At 30.9% G+C, this 12,019-nt stretch overlaps 2 pseudogenes; one reads left to right on the forward strand and one right to left on the reverse strand.

Annotated features, from left to right (window-relative positions):
- Positions 1–429: 429 nt before the first annotated feature.
- On the forward strand, positions 430–1,571 carry LOC149885969 (uncharacterized; annotated as a pseudogene).
- Positions 1,572–5,208: 3,637 nt separating this feature from the next.
- LOC149885970 (uncharacterized) lies at positions 5,209–6,163 on the reverse strand (annotated as a pseudogene).
- Positions 6,164–12,019: the final 5,856 nt, after the last annotated feature.

Below are 12,019 nucleotides of genomic sequence, written 5' to 3' on the forward strand. Positions count from 1 at the left end.
TATGTGTGTGTGTGTGTGTGTATATATATATATATATATATATATATATATATATATATATATATATATATATATATATATATATATATATATATATATATATATATATATATATATATATATATATACATACATACATGCATACATACATGCATACATATGTAAATCGTATTCATAAATATAAAAGTAAAAAATGTTTCCGAAAAAAAATGTTTATCTTGTCAAATAAAAAAAATCTATTTTGCTGCTTGATAAGGCTTGATCTATGAGTTACAGGTACTAATGTGAGCGTGTGGCTTTTGGGGTCCGTCTACCTGTATGAAACTTTAAGTACCAACAAAGTTGTCATCCTTTGCTGTATCTTTTATATATATATATATATAGACACACACACTTTGGTATACAGATTGATATTATATAATATACTTCAGGTAAAATAATGTATTCGATAGAAAGTAATGTATTTCAGGTAAGTAGGAGTACTATTAGGCGAATCTTTTCACTGATATGTATCCAGACAAATAATTAGCTAGGGTCAAATACTTGACCCTAGCTAATTGTGGCTGAAAAAATCTGTGGACTCAGCTATTTAAATCTTAGTATAGATTATTTATATTTATGATGTTATAATTTAAAAATAAGGTTTAAAATAAGATCAGTTAAAACATTTTTTCTCTTTATGTTATTTTATAGTTTGATTCAATAGATTTTTTACTTTTTTTACTTATTTCAAAAACTGTTATAAAACTCTTACTATTAATTTTAGAGGAGTTTCTCATGATTGTTGCAAAAGTAAAGCTGTAACCAATATCGTAGATATTAGTGAATCACTTGGAGATAAACATGCAGAACAACTAGCATCTGGATTGTTAAAGCATAAAATGGAGAGTGAAAGCATTGTAAGTATAGAGCTGTTCAAGATGTCTACTGGTGGAAACCTTCTCTCTGTTACAGTTGAAGTAAATGAAATTAAGTCAAAAAGAAAGAAAGTAACTCATATCTTGTTCCAAAATATTATGGAGCTATCAAATGCATTAGAACTCTCTAAAAATAAAGCCAAAATATCATGTTCTACTTTACACAGGAATCTAACAAGTGGTGTAGAATGCTGTAGAAATGTTAAAATGACTGAATTGCAGGAAACTCTGAATATCTTTAAATGGTGGTCAAAACTTCTTAAAAGTTATTATTAATGTTTTCGTTCCAAAAAGTCATTATTCTTCCTTTGAAATTTATGAAGATTCTGGTGTGAAGCGATGCTATATTCTTACCATTGTGGAGATGGTCTTAGAGGATAATGGCAATCTCCAAAAATTATTGGCACTTCTTCAACTTGAAGTAAACTTCAGTATGGCATTTGACCTAAAGTGTGCAAATAGTGTTTTTGAACTTTCAAGTCACTCTGGTAAATATGCCTGCCTGTATTGTGAAGGAGAATGCTCCCTTGAAGCAGGGAAACTAAGAATGTTGGCTCCATAGACTTATGTTATGATCAATATGTATACGGTGGAAAAAAAAGATTGAAAATGCAGGAATACAAAAATGTAAGAAATCCTCGTTTAATTTACTTTTGGAGAGGGATGTTACTTTAACTGCAACAATCCATATTTTACCAATAATGAATTGTTTGCGTAAGTTTTCATTAGTGAAATCAGCTGTTTGGTTTGGAAATGGGTACAGATATTTAAAAGATATATTTGGCTATGACTTGACAGTTTCATGGAAAATACATATTTTAGTGTGTCACATTCTCACCTTTGTAGGTTGCAATAATATTAGCTTAGGTAGCTATGCAGAATAATGTGGTGAATCAGTTCATTACAAATTTAAAAAACCTTGGATGAACTACAAAAGAAACATAGGACAAAAAAGTTATGGAGAAAAGCTAAAATCTGCTGTGGTAAATTTAATTTAAACAAGCATTAATTTTAACATCATTTGTGATACAAATATATTTATATAATGGTTTATTTGTAAATGAAATAAATAAATATTAATGGGTTATTTTGACTACCATAATGGCTGACTTTATTAAACCTTTAGAAGAAAAAAAGCCAAGAATTATGCGTTTTAATTTTGGAAGTATATATATTTAGCACTTAGTTAAGATTTTTTTGACAACATATATTGTGTTAACTAATGCATATGATTGATTAAATGTAAAAAAATCAGGAGTGGGTAGAGTTTCAACCTGGGGTTCATTTTGGAGAACAGTGTTGCTTCACTTTTTCTTTACAGAATTTTTGTGAAGTTAGACCAGAGTTGTTAGTGGGTTGGGTTAACCCATGGGTTGGGTTGGGTTGGGTTGGGTTGGGTTGAGGAAGTATAACCCACTGATAACCCACGCCTTAGCTGCATTTTCATTGTATTTTCGCCGTTTCACCGTTATGTTTATTTCATTATTTGCGCTTAAGATTTAACGGATTTGCTATCGAATGACGCAGTTTTATTAAAGCCAACCGTCGAAATTCGTGATGTGACTGACGGCATAAAAGATATATTTGAAGGTATGGAGGTTACTGAACCAACTATGCAACTAGTAGTTCCGTCTTACTACCTACTGATTAAGCGGCTTCAACCTGCACCAGGATTGACAACAGCAGCAGCAACATTTCGGCAAAAACTCATTAAATACTTAGATTAAAAGTTTTGGACATCTATTAAAGCAATGCATTGGCTATCTTGTTTCCTAGATCCCTCTTTCAGAAATTTTGCATTTATACCTAATGTGACGGCGGCTGACAAAAGATTTAAGCGTGACTTGCTCAATGACGTCGATCAGTGGCTTCTGGCTGAAATGCAGCCCGCTGCTACACAAATTGCCAGGAAAGCAGCAGCAGAAGAATTGATGGAACAAGGTGTCCAACTCCAATTGGAAGCGCCAGCAAAGAAGAGAAGAACGGACCCGTTTGATGAGCTGCGAACAATGCAGTCAACGCGAGATCGGCCACAGACGCAAGACGCGCAATTACATAATGAAGCAACAGTGCTACAGGAGACTTGCCAACATGAACTGTCCAGCTACAAGAGTCTTCGTGTTACTGCTGCGTGCAAGAATCCCGTAACCTTCTGGAAGGACAACGCAGCCGATTATCCCATTCTAGCAGCAACATCTCGCAGACTATACTGCATATCAGCAAGCTCTGCGCAGTCAGAAAGAGACTTTTCTTCTGTTGGGCACTCCATTACAGACACAAGGTCGCAACTATCACCGGCTAACGTAGAAGCTATCGAATTAGTACGCTGGGGAATGCGAAATGACATGTTTCACTAATATAGTGCTCATTTATGTTAAAGCTGTTCTTTGTTAGTTTGCTTACTAACACATATAGTGACAGTAACTGAGTAACAACATATTATTTGTATCTAATATGGTTGTATAGGCTAGAATGTATTAAAATGTCGCCAATTTAACGGTATAATTATACATGTTTGCATGCACTCCGTGGGTCAACCCATGGGTTGGGTTGGGTTCATGTGGCAGTGGGTTGGGTTGGGTTGGGTTCAATTTTCTTAACCCACTAACAACTCTAAGTTAGACATCTAGATAATATATACAATTGGGAAGGATTAACTTGTAAAACCGGTAAAGATAGGGAAAAGGACATCTTGACTCGACTTGAAGATTTATTATATATTTGAACTAAAATTTGGCATTTTAAAAAAAAAATTGGAATATAGTAAAAAATATCGTTATTATACCGATAAATATCGATATTCTCGTTATTTTTATGTATTCCGATAAACCGATAAAAAAAGCCAATAATATCGTTTCAACCGATAAGTTATCGTTTGGTGATCGGTTCAAACGATAACTAAACCGATATTATCGTTTCATAGGCAAACTCATATCGTTTGATATCGTTATCATTTTATATCGTTATTGGTTCAAAATATCGGTTCATACCAATATACCGATATCTGCGTATCGTTATCGGTATGAACCGATATTTTGAACCGATAACGGTATGAAATGATAACGATATCAAACGATATGAGTTTGTCTATGAAACGATAACTTATCGTTTGAAACGATAATATCGGCTTTTTTTTTTATCGGAATACATAAAAATAATTAGAATAACGGTATTATCGGTATAATAACGATATTTTTTACAATATTCCAATTTTTTTTTTAAATGCCAAATTTTAGTTCAAATATATAATAAATCTTCAAATCGAGTCAAGATGTCTTTTTCCCTATCTTTACCGGTTTTACAAGTTAATCCTTCCCAATTGTATATATTATCTAGATGTCTAACTTCACAAAAATTCTGTAAAGAAAAAGTGAAGCAACACTGTTCTCCAAAATGAACCCCAGGTTGAAACTCTACCCACTCCTGATTTTTTTACATTTAATCAATCATATGCATTAGTTAACACAATATATGTTGTCAAAAAAATCTTAACTAAGTGCTAAATATATATACTTCCAAAATTAAAACGCATAATTCTTGGCTTTTTTTCTTCTAAAGGTTTAATAAAGTCAGCCATTATGGTAGTCAAAATAACCCATTAATATTTATTTATTTCATTTACAAATAAACCATTATATAAATATATTTGTATCACAAATGATGTTAAAATTAATGCTTGTTTAAATTAAATTTACCACAGCAGATTTTAGCTTTTCTCCATAACTTTTTTGTCCTATGTTTCTTTTGTAGTTCATCCAAGGTTTTTTAAATTTGTAATGAACTGATTCACCACATTATTCTGCATAGCTACCTAAGCTAATATTATTGCAACCTACAAAGGTGAGAATGTGACACACTAAAATATGTATTTTCCATGAAACTGTCAAGTCATAGCCAAATATATCTTTTGTATATAGTTGAAGACTAGAAAATGAACTTTTGAAATCTTCAATTTTAACAGAAATATCTGTACCCATTTCCAAACCAAACAGCTGATTTCACTAATGAAAACTTACGCAAACAATTCATTATTGGTAAAATATTGATTGCTGAAGTGAAGGTAACATCCCTCTCCAAAAAATCTAACAGGGGCATAAATCAATTATCAGTGTTTCCATCTAAACCTACACCATGATACCCTCTCATTAGTATGTAATGTGTTTTCAACCAGCTTTGAAAAGCTGACCAAACATATTAAAGCAAAGTACAAAGTTTATCCACAACTCCCATCATGTGAAGCTTAGGTGGAGGAACAATTTGTTTAAGAAAATTTGTTTCTCGATCTTCTTTTAAGTAAATGAAATGAGGATTTCTTACATTTTTGTATTCCTGCATTTTCAATCTTTTTTTTCCACCGTATACATATTGATCATAACATAAGTCTATGGAGCCAACATTCTTAGTTTCCCTGCTTCAAGGGAGCATTCTCCTTCACAATACAGGCAGGCATATTTACCAGAGTGACTTGAAAGTTCAAAAACACTATTTGCACACTTTAGGTCAAATGCCATACTGAAGTTTACTTCAAGTTGAAGAAGTGCCAATAATTTTTGGAGATTGCCATTATCCTCTAAGACCATCTCCACAATGGTAAGAATATAGCATCGCTTCACACCAGAATCTTCATAAATTTCAAAGGAAGAATAATGACTTTTTGGAACGAAAACATTAATAATAACTTTTAAGAAGTTTTGACCACCATTTAAAGATATTCAGAGTTTCCTGCAATTCAGTCATTTTAACATTTCTACAGCATTCTACACCACTTGTTAGATTCCTGTGTAAAGTAGAACATGATATTTTGGCTTTATTTTTAGAGAGTTCTAATGCATTTGATAGCTCCATAATATTTTGGAACAAGATATGAGTTACTTTCTTTCTTTTTGACTTAATTTCATTTACTTCAACTGTAACAGAGAGAAGGTTTCCACCAGTAGACATCTTGAACAGCTCTATACTTACAATGCTTTCACTCTCCATTTTATGCTTTAACAATCCAGATGCTACTTGTTCTGCATGTTTATCTCCAAGTGATTCACTAATATCTACGATATTGGTTACAGCTTTACTTTTGCAACAATCATGAGAAACTCCTCTAAAATTAATAGTAAGAGTTTTATAACAGTTTTTGAAATAAGTAAAAAAAGTAAAAAATCTATTGAATCAAACTATAAAATAACATAAAGAGAAAAAATGTTTTAACTGATCTTATTTTAAACCTTATTTTTAAATTATAACATCATAAATATAAATAATCTATACTAAGATTTAAATAGCTGAGTCCACAGATTTTTTCAGCTACATTTAAAGTATTTGACCCTGGCTAAATATTTGTCTGGATACATATCAGAGGTTTGCCTAATAGTACTCCTATTTACCTGAAATACATTCTTTTTATCAAATACATTATTCTACCTGAAGTATATTATATAATACCAATATGTATGTGTTTGTGTTATATATATATATATATATATATATATATATATATATATATATATATATATATATATATATATATATATATATATATATATATATACACACATATACACACACATACGCACACACATACACACACACACATACACACACACACACACACACACACACACACACACACACTGGCTAGAGAGTATATCAAAGGTACTTTAATCTATATATATATTAATGGGTTATTTTGACTACCATAATGGCTTACTTTATTAAAACTTTGGAAGAAAAAAAGCCAAGAATTATGCGTTTTAATTTTGGAAGTATATATATTTAGCACTTAGTTAAGATTTTTTTGACAACATATATTGTGTTAACTAATGCATATGATTGATTAAATGTAAAAAAATCAGGAGTGGGTAGAGTTTTAATCTGGGGTTCATTTTGGAGAACAGTGTTGCTTCACTTTTTCTTTACAGAATTTTTGTGAAGTTAGACATCTAGATAATATATACAATTGGGAAGGATTAACTTGTAAAACCGGTAAAGATAGGGAAAAGGACATCTTGACTCGACTTGAAGATTTATTATATATTTGAACTAAAATTTGGCATTTTAAAAAAAAAATTGGAATATTGTAAAAAATATCGTTATTATACCGATAAATATCGATATTCTCGTTATTTTTATGTATTCCGATAAACCGATAAAAAAAGCCAATAATATCGTTTCAACCGATAAGTTATCGTTTGGTGATCGGTTCAAACGATAACTAAACCGATATTATCGTTTCATAGGCAAACTCATATCGTTTGATATCGTTATCGTTTCATACCGTTATCGGTTCAAAATAATAACGATACGCAGACCTTTAGTTGAGAGATCGAAAACGTCTCTTTAGAAGAGTTTACTTTTATTTCTGAGATATTATCAAACTTTCGTTTCAGTGCAACAATTTAAATTGAAAGTTTGATAACAGAAAAATTACTAACCTATTGTTCTAATTTGCGATAGTCTTTACGGAAAGCACGTGAAAATTACAGTTTATCAATAATTATTGATAATAATTGAAAATAATGATTATAATCATAGTATTTTTATTTGAAACATTTCTTTAAGAAAGAAAAACTGATGATAGATTATATCATACCAAGATCCTTCATATGCAGAATGAATTAACTGATAAAATCAATTTACAGCAGGATGCACCCAAAAACCAAACGGCCAGAAAGTATAATAGACGAAGTGAATGTGTCAAAATAGCTGTTTATTGGTTTAATTCAAATCTCAAGAGATTTGAAAAAATAGAAAATTTTCAAAACCGACACTTTGATTACTGTGAAAAATAAACACAGCTTAAGAAGGACAAAAACTTTGACTTTCAAAATTTTAATTTCTTGGAAATTTAATCCTAAATAAGAATGCTTATAGTAAATTAACACAAGTACTAAACGAAAATCATTAACATGTTGTATACTCTTAAAATTATTTTCTGGTATTCAAAAAGTAATTGTCTAGGTGTGTTTTTGGGGTACATTTTAAGAAAAATAAAAGAAAATTCGATAAATATGACCAGGAATGAACACTAAAAACATGAGTAAAAACGCTATAATGCATATGCATTAAATGATGTCGTTTTTCTTTGTGATCTTAACAATTTTAAATGTTCAACAACATCCTTAATTGGGAAACATTCAATGTTAAAATCGCTTTCTTCTATGGAAAACAGATATCGTGCAGCCATTAATGCAGGCAAGATCATCGTAGACTTTCTAAAGTAAACCTTACACGTAGATTTACTACATACAGATTTTATAACTTGAAGACAGGCAGGTTGTTGCTTGTATCCAACTGCATCACATTTCTGATTATTTTTGCAAACACACATTAGTTTACATAGAAGGATTCTTTGTTTTGTTTGGAATTCTTTTCTTTCTTTTGTATTTGTCTTATTTAGGTGGTTTTTCCCTTTTCTTCAATATATCATTTACAATATTTATCACATTTTTGGCTTTCACTGTACATGTATTTGGGTGAGTCTGACGTTTTCTTTTGGCAAGCTTTGGTTTGACTTTTTACACGTTCGTGAAATCAGGTATTTTAGTTAAAATGATGCTTTTTTTCATTGAGCTCATCTATAATTCTAATAGCTTGTTGCGAGAGTTTGTTGGAACTTGTGGCAGTACCTACTTCATTTTTTGATTTTGATGAATCAGGTACTGGTGCATCTGTTGGCTCTGACATGACAACGCTTCCTGTTTTATACACTGTTTTATACTCAGTTGGTTTGAACATGTCTTGTTGCATAAACTCTATCCTCAAAGTATCATTAGTTACCTACCTGCCTTGCTACATTAGTTAATCGATCTTTTGTTGTTCACCTTTCCCATATTCTGGCAAGTACCAGCATAAATGTTTACTGAGTTGAATTCTGTAAACATGGATGCTTTCTCCCTATCAAACTTTTTATCATTCTTGATTATTGATACCATTTTCTTATCTAAGCTTCGGTTTCTTGTTTCTTGGTCTTTTATTAATGGGAAATGTTTTCGACGTTGCTTGATGTTTTCCACGTTGCTTGATGACAAACAGAAACCATCCAGAAAACAACTCTATAAACTTTTTATTCATTTTTTAAGTTTAATTGAATATCTCTAAAAAACTTACGTGGTTTTTAGGGTTCACAAGACGTGATATTTGTGATACATTGAAGTCTTACACAAACTTTAAGGTAGCATTGAAACATCCTAAGAGAAGTATATTATAACTAAATTCTGTAAAAAATTACGTCTGATTTATAAATCGTTCAGAAATCAGATTTGATTTCTAAACCGTTCAGAAATTACGGACCATTTAGTTCACGTGGCTTTTGGGATGACAAATTTGGTCAACTTCAACAGTTTAGCAAAAGAACATACATATGCAAGAAGAACTCAATTGAGGAATATCTTTCAAAACCAGTAAAAAAATTATAGAGCCTCTTACTTTCGCGTGGTTTTGGGGGTGCAACCACTTGTACTAAAAGCTGTGAATCGACTCGTGAATATCAAGTATACATCATACTTGTTACAAAAATTTTTACAGAAAATAAGTGAAAAAGGTAAAAAATAATGTAAATTTAAAACCAAGAACATTTAGAATAATGGAGCAAAATAATTAATAAATTTTTTAGTTGTAAAATTTTCTTAAATCTGGAAGGGAAGTTCACTAAGAAGGTGTAAAAATCCATTGTAATTTCTCCATGCAGCTCCATCATGAAAAGCTACGGTAATAAAGGAAGGATGGAAATTTGTACCAACCAAACCCAACTCGTCCCCTCAATTCACCTCCCTAATATCAAAATGCGGCTCACTACCTATTTATTTATTTGCTAAAAATACTTACCTCTCAATATACTTAATACACTTTTATCAAACTAAAGTTATAATGTGTGTTTTCCATTTTTTTTTCCTCCCACAAACAAAACTTGCAGCTCACATTAAGTTTTAAGAACAGTAAAAATGAGGTTTGGTCCATTTTAAAACATTCTGGTCATACAACACGAGCTTTGGTCCATTTTAAAACATTCCGGTCATACAACAGTTTTAGCCATAAACCTAAATTAGTCCTAAAATATATTTCTGGTTGAGCGTTCTTGAATTTATTACATTTATTTTTTTTTTCCTCGCAAGCTTTCCATCGCAAGATGTTGTATCTTACGGAAGTACTCCATAAGAATTTAATAAGTAACCTTTAGAATTCCATTGAAAACTCATAGAAATCTATGGGACCCCTTGGTTTTTCATAGGTCATATTGCACACCATAGGTTTCATGGTTGCGCTATGAGTTACTCCATAGGTCTTGATTGTTCCCTCTTGTGCACCCAATTATTAGGCCATGGGTTTTAATTGTTTTTCCATGGGTCCCAATGGCTGTGCAATGGGTCCTAATAATTACACCATGGGGTTTAATTTTCATAATCATAGTAGCATATTCTTAACCATGCTATTTGTTATTTAATCAGGTACCTTGTATCTAATTTAAATGACAAGTAATGTACTAATAAGGATCTATACATGCATGCACGAAGCCTTGTCGCAAATGATTTTGCAGCTACAGTCTTAAAATATTGAAATCAATCACATGTATAATAAATGTATTTTTTTCTGCTATATAATGTACATGTATATGATATACACGTACATGTAAAATACTGTAAGAGAATTTATGTAAATATAATTTAGCTTAAACCTACAGCTTAAAACTTATAATTTAGCTTAAATCTATATGTGTCAAAATAGTTTTATTTGGTACCTCTAACCATTTTTTTAAAATTAGCTGCAATTAACTGACCAACATTTCAAGCAAATATTTTATATATCAATTTGCACTCACACTAATTTCTGTCAGAAATTCCTTCACTAAAGCAATTGAAAGTGAATACATCAAACAACTTTTAAAATGATTGACCTTTACTTTTAAATGAAGCAGATGCTCTTTTTTAAATAGTCATTTAACAGGGTCACACATAAATGAGATATGTCTCTTTTCTCAAACCAAAATTCTGCTAAGATTAATTGGTAGAACGCATGCTTTATCATAGATCTCTTGCACTTGATTAGTAACAATTTTTGCTCGATCATGTGTTTCAGACAACTACTCATCATCGTGTAAGTGAACCAAATAGCACTTTACAATGTTTAAACAGGTATGATTTTGATTTGTAAATTGATCATCTGGATAATAAAAATCTGCATGCTTAGTTTGGCTTCTAGTAGCACAAGATGTCTGAATAATACAAGTTTGTTAATCAATAGCTGAAACAAACAAATTCAATAAAATATCTAAAATACTACTAATCTCTATGATACTGATAGATAAAATACATCAACCACAGCGATATCAAAAAGTAGATATAAGTTTTATTATACTCTTTTAATTAAATTTTTTAATTTTCAAAAATGATCTAAACTTTTGCAAATCTCTGTTTACTACTAACATAATGCTATTAACAATAATGAACAAATTTAAATCTAAATACCTTTATCCTGCAATAATACAATTGTTGTAAAATAGCAAGATGATGACCTGCCATAGTAAATACCAGATAAAGCGCTAAATGTTTGGCTTGGGCTGGTAAGTTCCAGACAACTCTGATAAAAATCACATCTCGGGTAGACACTTTGAAATTATAACGGTTTTACAATAAATAATTAGCGCTCATTTAATATACGTTTTAACCCAAATATTGTTGTGTAGTAGAAACTTGAAAAGGAGCTGAAAATAAAAGTTTTAAGGATTCTGACTCTCCAAAAAATTTTTTACTTTATTTAGTAGTTCACAATCACACCGGATGGCTGTACTGGATTAGGTAATTCACAAGTATATACTAATACACTTTGGCTTTAACAAAAACTATAGCTGTGCACATCAAATACATTTTCAAAATGTTTATTGGGAACAAATCCAAATAACAATTTCACTGTCGCAGTTTATGCCAAATACTTCACGATTGTGACTGCTTTTATAACTGATAAAATTTATCACAGTAAAACCAGCGTCACAATCAGTCTCTCTCTTAAAAAAACATTAAAGGTATTTCTTATACATTTCAACATCAATGAACATTTTTGTAAGGCTTTTGTAACCAGATCAAACTTGAAAAAAGTTTTAGAATGATGGACCATCC

The sequence above is a fragment of the Hydra viridissima genome, unplaced genomic scaffold, assembly GCF_058129835.1.
Source record: "Hydra viridissima isolate aposymbiotic clone 2 unplaced genomic scaffold, HvirCarnegie_v1 scaffold_7, whole genome shotgun sequence".
In the NCBI taxonomy this organism is placed as follows: Eukaryota; Metazoa; Cnidaria; class Hydrozoa; order Anthoathecata; family Hydridae; genus Hydra; species Hydra viridissima.